Source organism: Mustela lutreola, chromosome 13, assembly GCF_030435805.1.
Source record: "Mustela lutreola isolate mMusLut2 chromosome 13, mMusLut2.pri, whole genome shotgun sequence".
Lineage (NCBI taxonomy): Eukaryota > Metazoa > Chordata > Mammalia > Carnivora > Mustelidae > Mustela > Mustela lutreola.
In genome coordinates, this window is record NC_081302.1 from 34,881,617 (window position 1) to 34,893,067 (window position 11,451).

General features: G+C 35.1%; 1 long non-coding RNA gene across 1 annotated transcript; it reads right to left on the reverse strand.

The window, feature by feature from the left end:
* Positions 1-5,888: 5,888 nt before the first annotated feature.
* On the reverse strand, positions 5,889-10,236 carry LOC131813448 (uncharacterized). The gene is made up of 3 exons (XR_009346820.1): positions 10,076-10,236; positions 7,249-7,334; positions 5,889-6,301 (listed from the first exon to the last, which is right to left on the reverse strand). It is a non-coding gene; the product is annotated as an uncharacterized LOC131813448 (long non-coding RNA).
* Positions 10,237-11,451: the final 1,215 nt, after the last annotated feature.

Here is an 11,451-nt window from a genome sequence, read left to right on the forward strand (position 1 = left end):
AGCTGATCAACCCTTCCTGTTGCGTTTGCGGTTAATGATAAAGTAATTTAATACTTTCTTTCTTTCTTTCTTTTTGGGGGGGGTTGTCTATTAGTAGTTTTCATAACGAACATTAAAGTTCCTTGAAGGAAAAATTTTCAAATAAGGCCATGCAATGACACTTTTTAACTACAGTTGTTTTTTATTCAGCCATAAAATCTATCTTTCATAAAGAAACCCACTTACATGTCTTACTTCAGTGAAGGTTATTTGTAGACTGAAGGTCTTTTCTTGTCAAGATATGATGAATACCATGTGTGAAGACAGAAGAGCATCAGACCTGTATTAGCTGGAAAACCTACTGATCTGTGAATAACCTAAAAAAGAAAACCTGAAGATTAGCAACGTCGCTTTTAAGAATGATCCATCAAATTCAACAAGCAGATTCACAGAGATGAATCATCTGGTTCCTTTTATACCTACTATACAGTAAAGGTTATTTCCTTTCCCTACAAATAGAAGTTTGAGAATAAAGGGAAGGGAGATTTTTGAACGTCCGTTGGTATAAGTCAATAATCTTAAAGTGTTTCTGATTTTTTTTAGATGCAAATCCTTGCTAATGACAATTAAAATGCTGTAGTCAATTGTTTGAGCATTGAGCTCAACATTTTGGGAACTCAGTATCTATCTTTTCATAAGTGTATTGCGGGGAGGACAAATTCTCAATACACCTTCCCCAATTTTTCATACGAGACTTTAATTTTACGGCAACTTGGAATATCTGCTTGAATTATTTTTAGGAATTTCCTACATAGCTCGCACAGTCAAGGAGCATTTAGATAAATGAAAATAATTAGGTAAGTTATTCTTTTGAATGTTAAGTTGCTTGGGTAAAAGAATAAAAGATTCAAAGCATACAAAATCATTACATGACTTACAGAGTCATTAAAAATAAATGCTTTGTTTTCTAACTTTTAAAATTTCAAAATAGGTTTAAAGTATCACTTTAAAACCCACACTTCAAGGTCTAATTTTTCTCAATATTAGAGTATTACCGTTTGTAGTGTTTTTACTTCTTTTCACATTGAATTGAATGGACAGAGTTGACTTCAAAATGTAAAGCATTAAAGAGGAATCACTGTAAGGATTTTTCAGATTTCATTCTTAACAGTGTTTTCAGTAAATAAATCCTAATATAATTAAACAGCAATTATTTTTTAATTGAGATATATTGATATTAGACAACAAAAAGGGATCCTGACATTGTAACATACAGCTATGAAAACTGAATTTTTGTGCCTTACTTCCTAAAGAAGGTTTCTGGCAAAATGTGCCTTAATAATTAAAATTAGTCACCAAGTGATGTTTTGTTGTTGTTAAGTTAGCAGTAATTCAGATTTCAAATTTATTTTCCTTAAAAATAGATCTCCTTTAGGGCAATGTCTTTTGGTAAAATTTTGCCTATTTAATTAGTTTCCAACATGCCCACCATAATGAAAAAAAATTTTTATAGTGAGTGAATGACAAACTTTCTCTATGCTTAAGCAATTAATAATCATTTAGGCTTTGATATTAAGTACTCTGATAATGTTATTTATAACTATTTTCATTATGTAAATTAAATAGGAAAATAGAAACACCATTCCTTCAAGAGTGAGTTATCATTTCATGAATGAGAAGTTTGCTGCTGGAAAAATTTTAATGTTTGAAACCACTTCAAAGCATTCGAAGACTTCATCTCTCATCAGATTATCTTGGAATAATGAAGACATAGGGAAGAGCTGGGAATCTTTATTCAAGGACCTCAGTTAATTATGAAATGTGAGGGCATATTTTTTAGAAGTCCATTTTCCCCCTAAAAGTCAGATATTAACTATCTCAGAAAACAGATTACACTCTGAGCTTAAAAATCTATTTTTTTTTATGAATTTCTGAAATTGAGAATGGCAGTCTCCGTTCAAAAAGAGTAGGAAAGGAAAACTCCTCTGATTATTAGAAACTTAAACACTGCAAGAGGCCTTGAAGCTTCGTCCCACCTACTAGAACAGCCATAAATCACAGAGGAACGCCGGAGAGAGACCCGTCAGTGATGTTTAGATACCGGGCTGCCGCGAAGTGAAAAACACAGAGTTTCAGAATTTAGCACCTAAGGCCCAGCTAAATATTATTGATTTTAACTTGAGCTGAAATAGTCACCCATTCAATTTAATAATCCTTTTTGCGGATGATAAAACAAACTTTAAGTAAAACATGGCTTTCAAGAGAAGTGGCATTTATGATAGTCAAAGAGTGAAACAATTTAATTAAGCGATAATGTTCACGGCGCTGGAGCAGTGAGCAACACATGCAGTTGATTAAATGCGGGAGGGAGTTCGCGGTGAAAGGCTCCCTTTGGAAGGAGCGGTCCTCAGATCCTCCCCATTCTCTCTTGTAGGGTGCGAGGAAGACGTGGCTTCCAGAGAACCTTAGTCATTTGCTGGTTCTCACGTTTTCCCTCTGCTTTGCGGCCATGTCTCACCATTGTCTGAACTTATGCTGGGGTTTTAGACTAGGAAATGTCCATTTCTTTTCATTCAAAACTGAGATTTCATTCTTTTATTTCTCTTTTAAAAGTCCACTGATTGATTGATTGTTTTATGGGAGTACTGGCTTTATATGGCATTCCCAGTGGCCACTGGGGAGTTGATTTTTTTATTCCCTAGATGATTCTAGGGTTTCTATTTATGGTGCTCCAAAAATGGGGGTTGATTTCTATATGTCAGTTGCTTTCCAAAAAAACCAGGTGAGTCATCTGGGACAGGTGCTAGCATGGTAGTGTATCAGTAGTGGAGTTCAGTTCCAGAGAGAAAACCAATCAATGGTAAATTTCAGATGACGAGAAAAGAAACCCAATGAATTTAGCATTAAAGGACTATGTTCTGATGTTGCAGAAGATTAGAACAATTAGAAAAAGCTCTTTTTTTACTTTGCATAATCTCCCTTTAAGTTTTGCTTTTGGAAATTGGGAGGTATTGTGTTGGCAGATGAGTGCATATTTCAAAAAATACTCAGCATATTTCAAAAGTCAATTTTTTGTTCAAAATATATATGTGCTGGTATGACTAAATACCTGTATAAGTTCAGGAAAACACATTAGAAAGATTAGAGGGCTATGCACCAAAATCCTAATAGTAGACACTGGCCAGTTTTCATTTAAATTTTAAATAAGGTAAGTGATTAAGTTTTGGGTAATTTCTATACATGTGTATTTTTTATACATGTTTTCAAGTGATGACTATTTGAATGTTTTCAAATGTTTTATAATGAATATTATATATTTTATATTTAAATGTGTATTTTATTATAAAAATTAAAAAGTGAAGAAATCTGTACCAAAAACCTTCTGAATTTTGCTGCTGTATTTACTACTAAATAGTACAAAATTTGAATTTTTTATTTTGTTTTGATTTTCATAAAATATACTTACAAAGAAGTCAAAAATAAAAAAAATTAAAAGTATTTATTTACAAACACTTTCTTCTAGCAATTTAAAATTATTGATTAAAGTTGAAAGGGGCACCTGGGTGGCAAGCCAGTTAAGCTCCTGACTGTTGATTTTGGCTTAGGTCATGATCTCAGGGTCCTGGGATCAAGCCCTGTGTTAGGATCCTCTCTTTCCCTCTCCCTTTGCCTCTCTCCCTGCTCCCTCACTTGCTCTCTCTCTAAAATAAATAAATAAATGTTAAATTGAAACTAAGACTACAGATTATTCATGAATATCCATGAAAGTATTTTAACTAAAGCTGAAAATTTCAATTTATTATTTTACAATGTTTAAATGTTACTATTTTTGTTCAAATATAAAACGATTTCTAATTCTAGTGTTCACTGACCATTTTATGGCCAATGTAAATAATTAGTATTATGTTCACTGTGTGCTCTAGGGTAATAAGTGTAATACGAGTTTCTTAATATGGCAAAATATTTTTCAAGGGCCAAATCTTACAAACACTGTGCTAATTCATGAAAGTCATTAACATTAGTGCAAAAGAAAACAGGAAAAAAGGCTAATGGGCAGTACTAGGAAACAAAACTTCCCATGCAGGCATCTATTATATTCATGTTCTTTGAGAGGAAGAATTTAATTTAATTAATATGTCTTTTCTGTAAGCGTTAATGCTTCTGCTACATGTTATGGCATAACCTACGAAGCTTAGGCTATTGTAACACAGTTGTCTTGTTTTAAGGACACTGGGAAGAGAGACACAGACAAGCATTTCTGTGGGGCCTGAGCTGTATTAGATACAGAGCAGATGTTCAACACTAGAAGTTGTGCTGTGCCAACCCTAAGGGATGGATCCTAATGACAAATGTACCTGCATGTTTTTTAAAAATACATTTAATTTTGCATGTGTGTGATCTACAGGGATGCCTAAAACACGAGATCTACCCAGGGGAACAGTCCCTCTTCCCTGGGTCTAGGGGAGGTACAGTATATCGTCCATCTCAAATCTGTAAATATATATCAAGCACCTGCTATATTCCAAACCTGAGAATATATTTCAGATTTTGATCCTATTGAATAGATGTTTACTATCTTAGATGTGGTGCGAGTGGAGAAATAAGCACTCGTGTAAACCACACCGGAAACAGCCGGACTGGAAAAGGAGCTACATGGAAGATCCAAAGGTTAACTCTCGTTGGGGATAGTCTGGATTAAAGTGCATTTAAAATAGACTTTGTAGGGCGCCTGGGTGGCTCAGTGGGTTAAGCCGCTGCCTTCGGCTCAGGTCATGGTCCCAGGGTCCTGGGATCCAGCCCTGCATCAGGCTCTCTGCTCAGCAGGGAGCCTGCTTCCTCCTCTCTCTCTGCCTGCCTCTCTGCCTGCTTGTCATCTCTCTCTGTCAAATAAATAAATAAAATCTTTAAAAAAAAATAAAATAAAATAGACTTTGTAGAACTGGTAGAATTTAAATAAATAAGGAGAAAAGGGGATTGTAGGAAGAGACAGTTGCTTCCAAAAAGGGACGACGGTGGCTAAATACAGGGCACCGATTTAGGGGATGGTGAACCGGACCAGGATGTTAGGCTGAAGAATTTGTGTTTTTGTGAAGAGGGGAGTAGTTTTCTTAGCGGGGGATACGGCATAACCACTTCACCGACTGAAGTACACACTTAATTGAAAGTGTAGCTTGTTTAAATAATACCTACCTAGTAACGGGCTTGTCAAAGCCTTGAACAAGGATGGATTTTGATGAAATTAAATATTCAGTGGCCACAAGTCCTTGTCTAACGCCATACTGATTTAAGTATAGGCATTTCCCAGAATAAAAGATGGATTATAAAAGCCAGGTATTTTATTCCTTAATTGCTGTGGAAGCTAGTCTCCAGTTACAGCTCTAAGCTTTAGCTGATGTAAGAGTGTTTCAGCCAAAGTTAAATTTAATAGAATGCATTAATTCTTCCCCATAACAACCAGAACCTAGCACAAATTTTAGAATGCATTTACAGCATGTTAAAAGGGCAGACATTTATAAGGATGTAACAAACCACCTTGCTTGCTACGTTTTAGCTAGATTATAGGAATATAGGCTACTATACTATAAAATAATGGACTTCATAGCTCTTTTCAAAAAATAAAGGGCATGTTCACTTATGAAGTAACCTATTTTACGAAGAAATTTTCAAAAAGTATTGGTGATTACAATTAAGTCATATTTAGGATTTTACTTTTTAACAAGTTTTATTTTTTGAGACACAGAAGATAGACTCCTGGCAAGAATCTTTTTTTTTTTTTTTCCTTCTCAGAGGGGCATGAAATACTGGGGTACAACTGTTAGGTGATAAACAAAAGGCAGGAAAATAACCACAAAGCCTTAATTAATACAAAAAAGAGGAACTGGACAAATTTAGAGAAATGAATACGAGCTATATTTTTGTTTATTTTGGTTGTTCTCTACATGTTCGAGAAATATCTGGAGAGTCACCGAACACTTCGCGATTTTCCAGCTTACTTTCCACGTTGCGGGTCAGCTAGCTAACCCGTTCCTGAGAAACCAGACCACTCAGAGCGTTCACCCAGTTCAGCTTCAAGGAGTTTGAAGACAAGGATTTGTCTCAGCTGGGTACTGGAGACATTGGGATGAAGCAACTTTGGGTGGGCTCTATGCCACTGGTCTGCCCCAGGCCTGCAGAAGTAATTTTGTTGTGCCTTGAAAAAAAAGTTCTTTTCTCCAACGTATGTGAGAGGGAAAGTTCTCACAAGGAGTGTGGGTCCAACCGTGAGTTCCATCTTGTATGTGGGTTGAAGAGGATTTAACAGGGACATCTGTGATGTATCTCGCTAAATGAACAGGGTAGAAACATATGGTAATAATAAATATTGTTATACACTGTATGAGCATACTTTAATGTAATTTTAGTAATCTGTTTTCCTTATCCAATATTTGCCATTCTGAGGTGAACTCTCACTGCTCTGCCCGTATTTTCCTTTAAAAAGATTAATTTTCTTAATTGCTTATTGCTGTGGTATTTAGCCCTTTGTCATAGCTCTTTAACTAGAGTATATAAAACTATATTGCATTCAGAACCAGGAAATATTAAATGAGATCCAGACCTCAGCAAATCAGAAAACTAATTAGGAATTTATCTCATTTTATGAAGAGAAACATCTTATTTTTATTGTTCTCATTAAATGAATAATTTATTCTTTAAAAAACCTTTTATTTTAAGGCATTCAGAAACACAGAAAGAGTGGGACTTTAAGCAAAGTTACAGTCACCTTGATAATCTTTAGTTTCTCAAATTTCTGTCTAAATGAAAATTCAAACTTGATTTATGAATATTCTAGATAAAATAATGGTATCACGTAAGGAAGAGATCTGTGACTGAGGCATATATGGCTCTGTCTTAGATATAAATGAGTTACCAAAAAATACAGAATTTATTTTGTGTCACATAACCTAACTGTGGTTAGGTGCAAAACCTACATAAAGCATTTACTGAGTAGTTAATATCAAAGTCCTCTTTTAATAAGAATTACATTATAAATTAACCCTACTGAGTCAATTGATATTATCACTGGCTATGTAACAAATGATATAAAAACATGTATCTTGGTTCTTACTGTGTCCTGGTAATTCACAACCATATGGACATGCCCTTATATACATACAAAATCAGGACAACAGGATGAACTAAGTTTAAACCAGCTTGAAAAAGACCAAGGGCTGATACAAGACCGAGCTGCTTTATCATCAGAGATCTTAAAAAGTAATTGAAAACACTCACCTTGTTTTGCTACTTTGGAGGTATCCTGGCAGATTATATAGCCATCACTGGAACATTAAACTGAAGTATGAGAGGCCAATGTATCCCTTAGGAGAGAAAGATTTGTTAGAAGGTGTTAATGGTTTAGCATAAAACCTCAAGGTAAGTCAAGCAAGTCAGTGGCTCTGAAGCATGGCTTTGCTCCCTGTGTTATCCTGCTGTTTTCTTAGTGGTGTCACCAAAATTCTTTATATTGATTGAGAAGGTTCCATAAAGTTTGAATGTATGAGATCTCCAGCCTTAGGTCACTGATACTCACACTCCTAACTTTAAGTTACAAAAATACCATAAAAACAGCAAATTAGGGGGAGATCACAGATATAGTAGGAGAACAGAATAACTTCTGCAAAAGTTTATGTAACAAAGTTTAAACATTAATTCATTGTCTGATTTGATTAGTAGTAGAGCTAGATCAATCAATCAGTCAGCATTAGCAGGTCGGTAGCATGTGGTTTCCTCCACAGGTACGCAATCCTTTTCCCTCTGAGTTCTTACTCATTTTTCTAATACACAAACTGCACAAATTTTTAATACATCATTCTTTAATGATGTATCTGGTGATTAGAGCCCTTCTGCTTTACAGTATTCGTTTGGTATGTAGGCTACTTTACTAACCGCTATTGGTCTCCCGTAGTATACCTACTCTTCTGGGTTTTTGTTTTTGTTTTTTGTTTTTTTTTCCTCTCTATTCTATATAAGAGGAAAGAATTGCCCATGGATGTACACTTCTAGATTTCTTTTTTTTTTTTTTTCATTTTATTTAATTTTATTTCTTTTCAGTGTTCCAGCATTGTTCATGCACCACACCCGGTGCTCCATGCAATACCTGCCACCACCAGCCCCTCCCAACCCTACCCCCCTCCCCTCCAAAACCTTCAGTTTGTTTCTCCGAGTCCACAGTCTCTCGTGGTTTGTCTCCCCCTCCCATTTCCTACTCTTCTCTTTTCATTTCTCCTTTCTATACTGTAAGTTTCTTAAGGGCAGGGGGGAAAAAAAAGCCTTCTAACAAGAGAAAGCATTGAATAAACGTTTTCATTGCTTTGGATTTCAAGGCAAACTCTCACCAACATTTAATGATGACTATTTGAGCTATAACCATGGAAGAATATTTATATCCTTTTCTGGAAAACACAGATACTCTTTTCTAATGATTATAGACAATTACATTTTGTACTATCTTTAACGTATTTTTCTATTGTTTAAAAAAATTCTATCAGAAAATCATCATCGTAGAAACTCATATTTTAATTTGACCTAACCTTCTTCTTCCCTTCCTCCCTCCCTCTCTTATTTCTTGCTCTTTTTCTTTGCAATACATTGAAAAATTAATGACATAATGTAGCTTCTTTTTGGATCTAAATGAATGATTCCATAAAATATAGGCTAAAGCACTATGTTGGGATTTTTAATTTCTCTATTGGGAGATTTCCTGAGATTTGCAAGACGTAGGACAAGGGTGCTATAAAAAGTTAATCTAGAGTGGTCTGAATGGAAAACGACTTAAAGGGATTCAATGGTGTCAAATAAGCATCTGAGATTTTTTTCTTTTAGGGATAAAATGTTAGATTTTTCAAGACTGAAATTAGTTGAAATTCTCCTCTTCCTCCATAATTAAGTAATAATATGTGACAAAGCATGAGTTAGTGCATAATAATTCATACCTTTTGCTTTGCTAAGAATGAGGCCATAGGATGAGTGCTTGTTTAAATGCACAAGTTATGAATTATTATATCATAATTCACACCTTGAAGTACCATATTGTGATTATAAAATGGCCCTGTGCAAATATTATTAATTTTTAAAGTTCAGAAATAAATTATTAAAAATAACACATTATGACTTCAAAAGAACATCTCTAATGTGAATTCATTAAAAATGGAATGAAAAATAAATTAGTGTACACTGAACCAGAATTATATATAACCTTTCTTGATGAACTATTTTCATTGACATAGTGTTGTGAAGCATCCACTCTATAATTTGTAGCTATGGTGTAGCTCTTTCTCTTTTTTTTTTAACATCCCAACAAGTAATGTATTCTTACTTTTTTCTCTTAGGGCCATAACTTAATGGTGGCTTTAAGTTAGACTTTGCAGTCAATTTTGGTACTGTTTTCTTGTTTAACAGGGTTGCATGTGGGAATCATGAAGGGCAACTCTCTTTAGCAGTTGAGTACTGACCTCCAGCCTTTGAACCCAGTCCTTCAATGGCTTCTAGGACAATGCCTTTTGATGGTCTGTCCCATCCCCCTTCCTCCCCCCCACCATCTTCCATCAGTTTCCTTTCATCTTTCTTTCCACTGGCTACAGGTAGTCTTCAAAATGCTCACATATTTGATTTTCTTCTCTGTTTAGTCCTACTCCATCAAGACCATATTTATTTCAATGATTCTCTCTATGTAGAAAACAACCTAATGTAGCTTAGTTTCTAGAATTTCTCTCATACTTCAGATTACTGATACTTCCTGTTATTATCTCAGTCAATCCGGTTATTATTCCATATCTTGAAATCCAACATATCAAAATGGAGTGCTGTCACCTCCTCTCCAAACCAGCTCCTCTTCCCATTTCTCTCAGTGTGTCTATCCACTTCCTGCTCTGAAATTAGAAGCCCTTCCATCACTGTCTACCCTTTTCGTCTTTTTTCAACCACTGAGCATCTATTTTATGTCAGCTACTCCATGAGGAATAATTGAAGGTAAATGTTCTTAAAAAACCTTCATTGTAATAAAAGAACCAATCATGCAAGTAAATAAATTTAAGCACATTCCACTGTTTCTACCACTTACCATGAAAAACTTTATGGAGAAGTGGTCCTGAAGGATGAGTGGCGTTTCAGAGAGTACGTGGGTCACTCCAGGGGAACCAAAGTTGTGTGCAAACACCTCTAGCAGAGAATGCAGAAAAATTCTTGCTACCTTTTAGTGTTCAAATATCTTCTCTTTCACGACAACCTGGGAATGGTAGGCATTGTTTTATTACTTTAATGTTCTTAACTTGGCAAAATAAGATTTCACAAAGCTAGGTCAGTCCTATACAAATTTTTACATGATAATATGTTTGAAAAAAAGGAAATCATTGCTTTACATACAAAGAATTACCAAGTCCTTATCTGATATGCTTATCTCATATTCCATTTATCTCATAAGTTTCAGACTCATCTCCAAAGTCCTCTATTTATATGGCTGTAGCCCTCATTTAGAAACTCACTATTTCATTCTTAATTACTTTGGCACCTTTTAATTGGTCTTAACCAATCTCTTCTTTTTTTTTTTTTTATTCTGTGCCATACTCTGCTGTTAGATTAAGCTTCCTGAGTATCTTAAATTCTTTTTCTCTTCTGATCAAGAACTTACAGTATCTTTCTATTCTTTCTATTATCCCTGTTCAAAGCTCTATGCCCAGCTGTCAAACTCCTGGAACATTCACTTCACCCCATCTCCCAATCATATTTCCAGTGGCTTTCCCAAATGCAACATTCAAGGATGTTGGCCTTCCAGTTCTCCGCACAAATAACCTCTTGCATTCATACTTTTGCAAATCTTGTTTCTTATCCCTCGAGTCACTCTATTATAGCCTTTCCTCTTCCTTAATTCCAGCTAAAGTTGAATTTTCTCTATGCAATGATATTTGATCACCGCAACTCTCATCTTTCTCCTCCATATTAATTTTCAAACTTCTATCATACCCAATATAAGGATGACTGGTTATGTCACTCAATATTGATTATTTAAACATACCTACTAAGTTTAAAGCACTGTTAGGAGCAAAGAAAAGAAATAAGAAAAGGAGAAAGATGGAAAATTATTATTGACTATGTTTTAGGTGTCAAACACTGCCCAGCATTTTCACATACCTAAGTTCTGTTCCTCAAGGAGATTCCAGTCAGATATGAAGAGTCAATGTGAAAATTTGTTATGTAAAGCAGACTGTGCTAAGTGTGGGTTAGAGGTCAAAGAGAAGTGACATTATGGAGAAAGGACACCGTGATTCTTAGTGATGTGACTAAGAGCGGCTCAGAACAAGGTGGCATGAACTGGCATGGGAGGAAGAGTAGACTTTGGAATATGCAGAAATGGGTTGAAGAGAGTATTTTGTGAAAGTGTAGGGAGGCAGGAAAATGTTGAATGTATTTAGAGAAGAATGATTACTCCCATTTGGTATA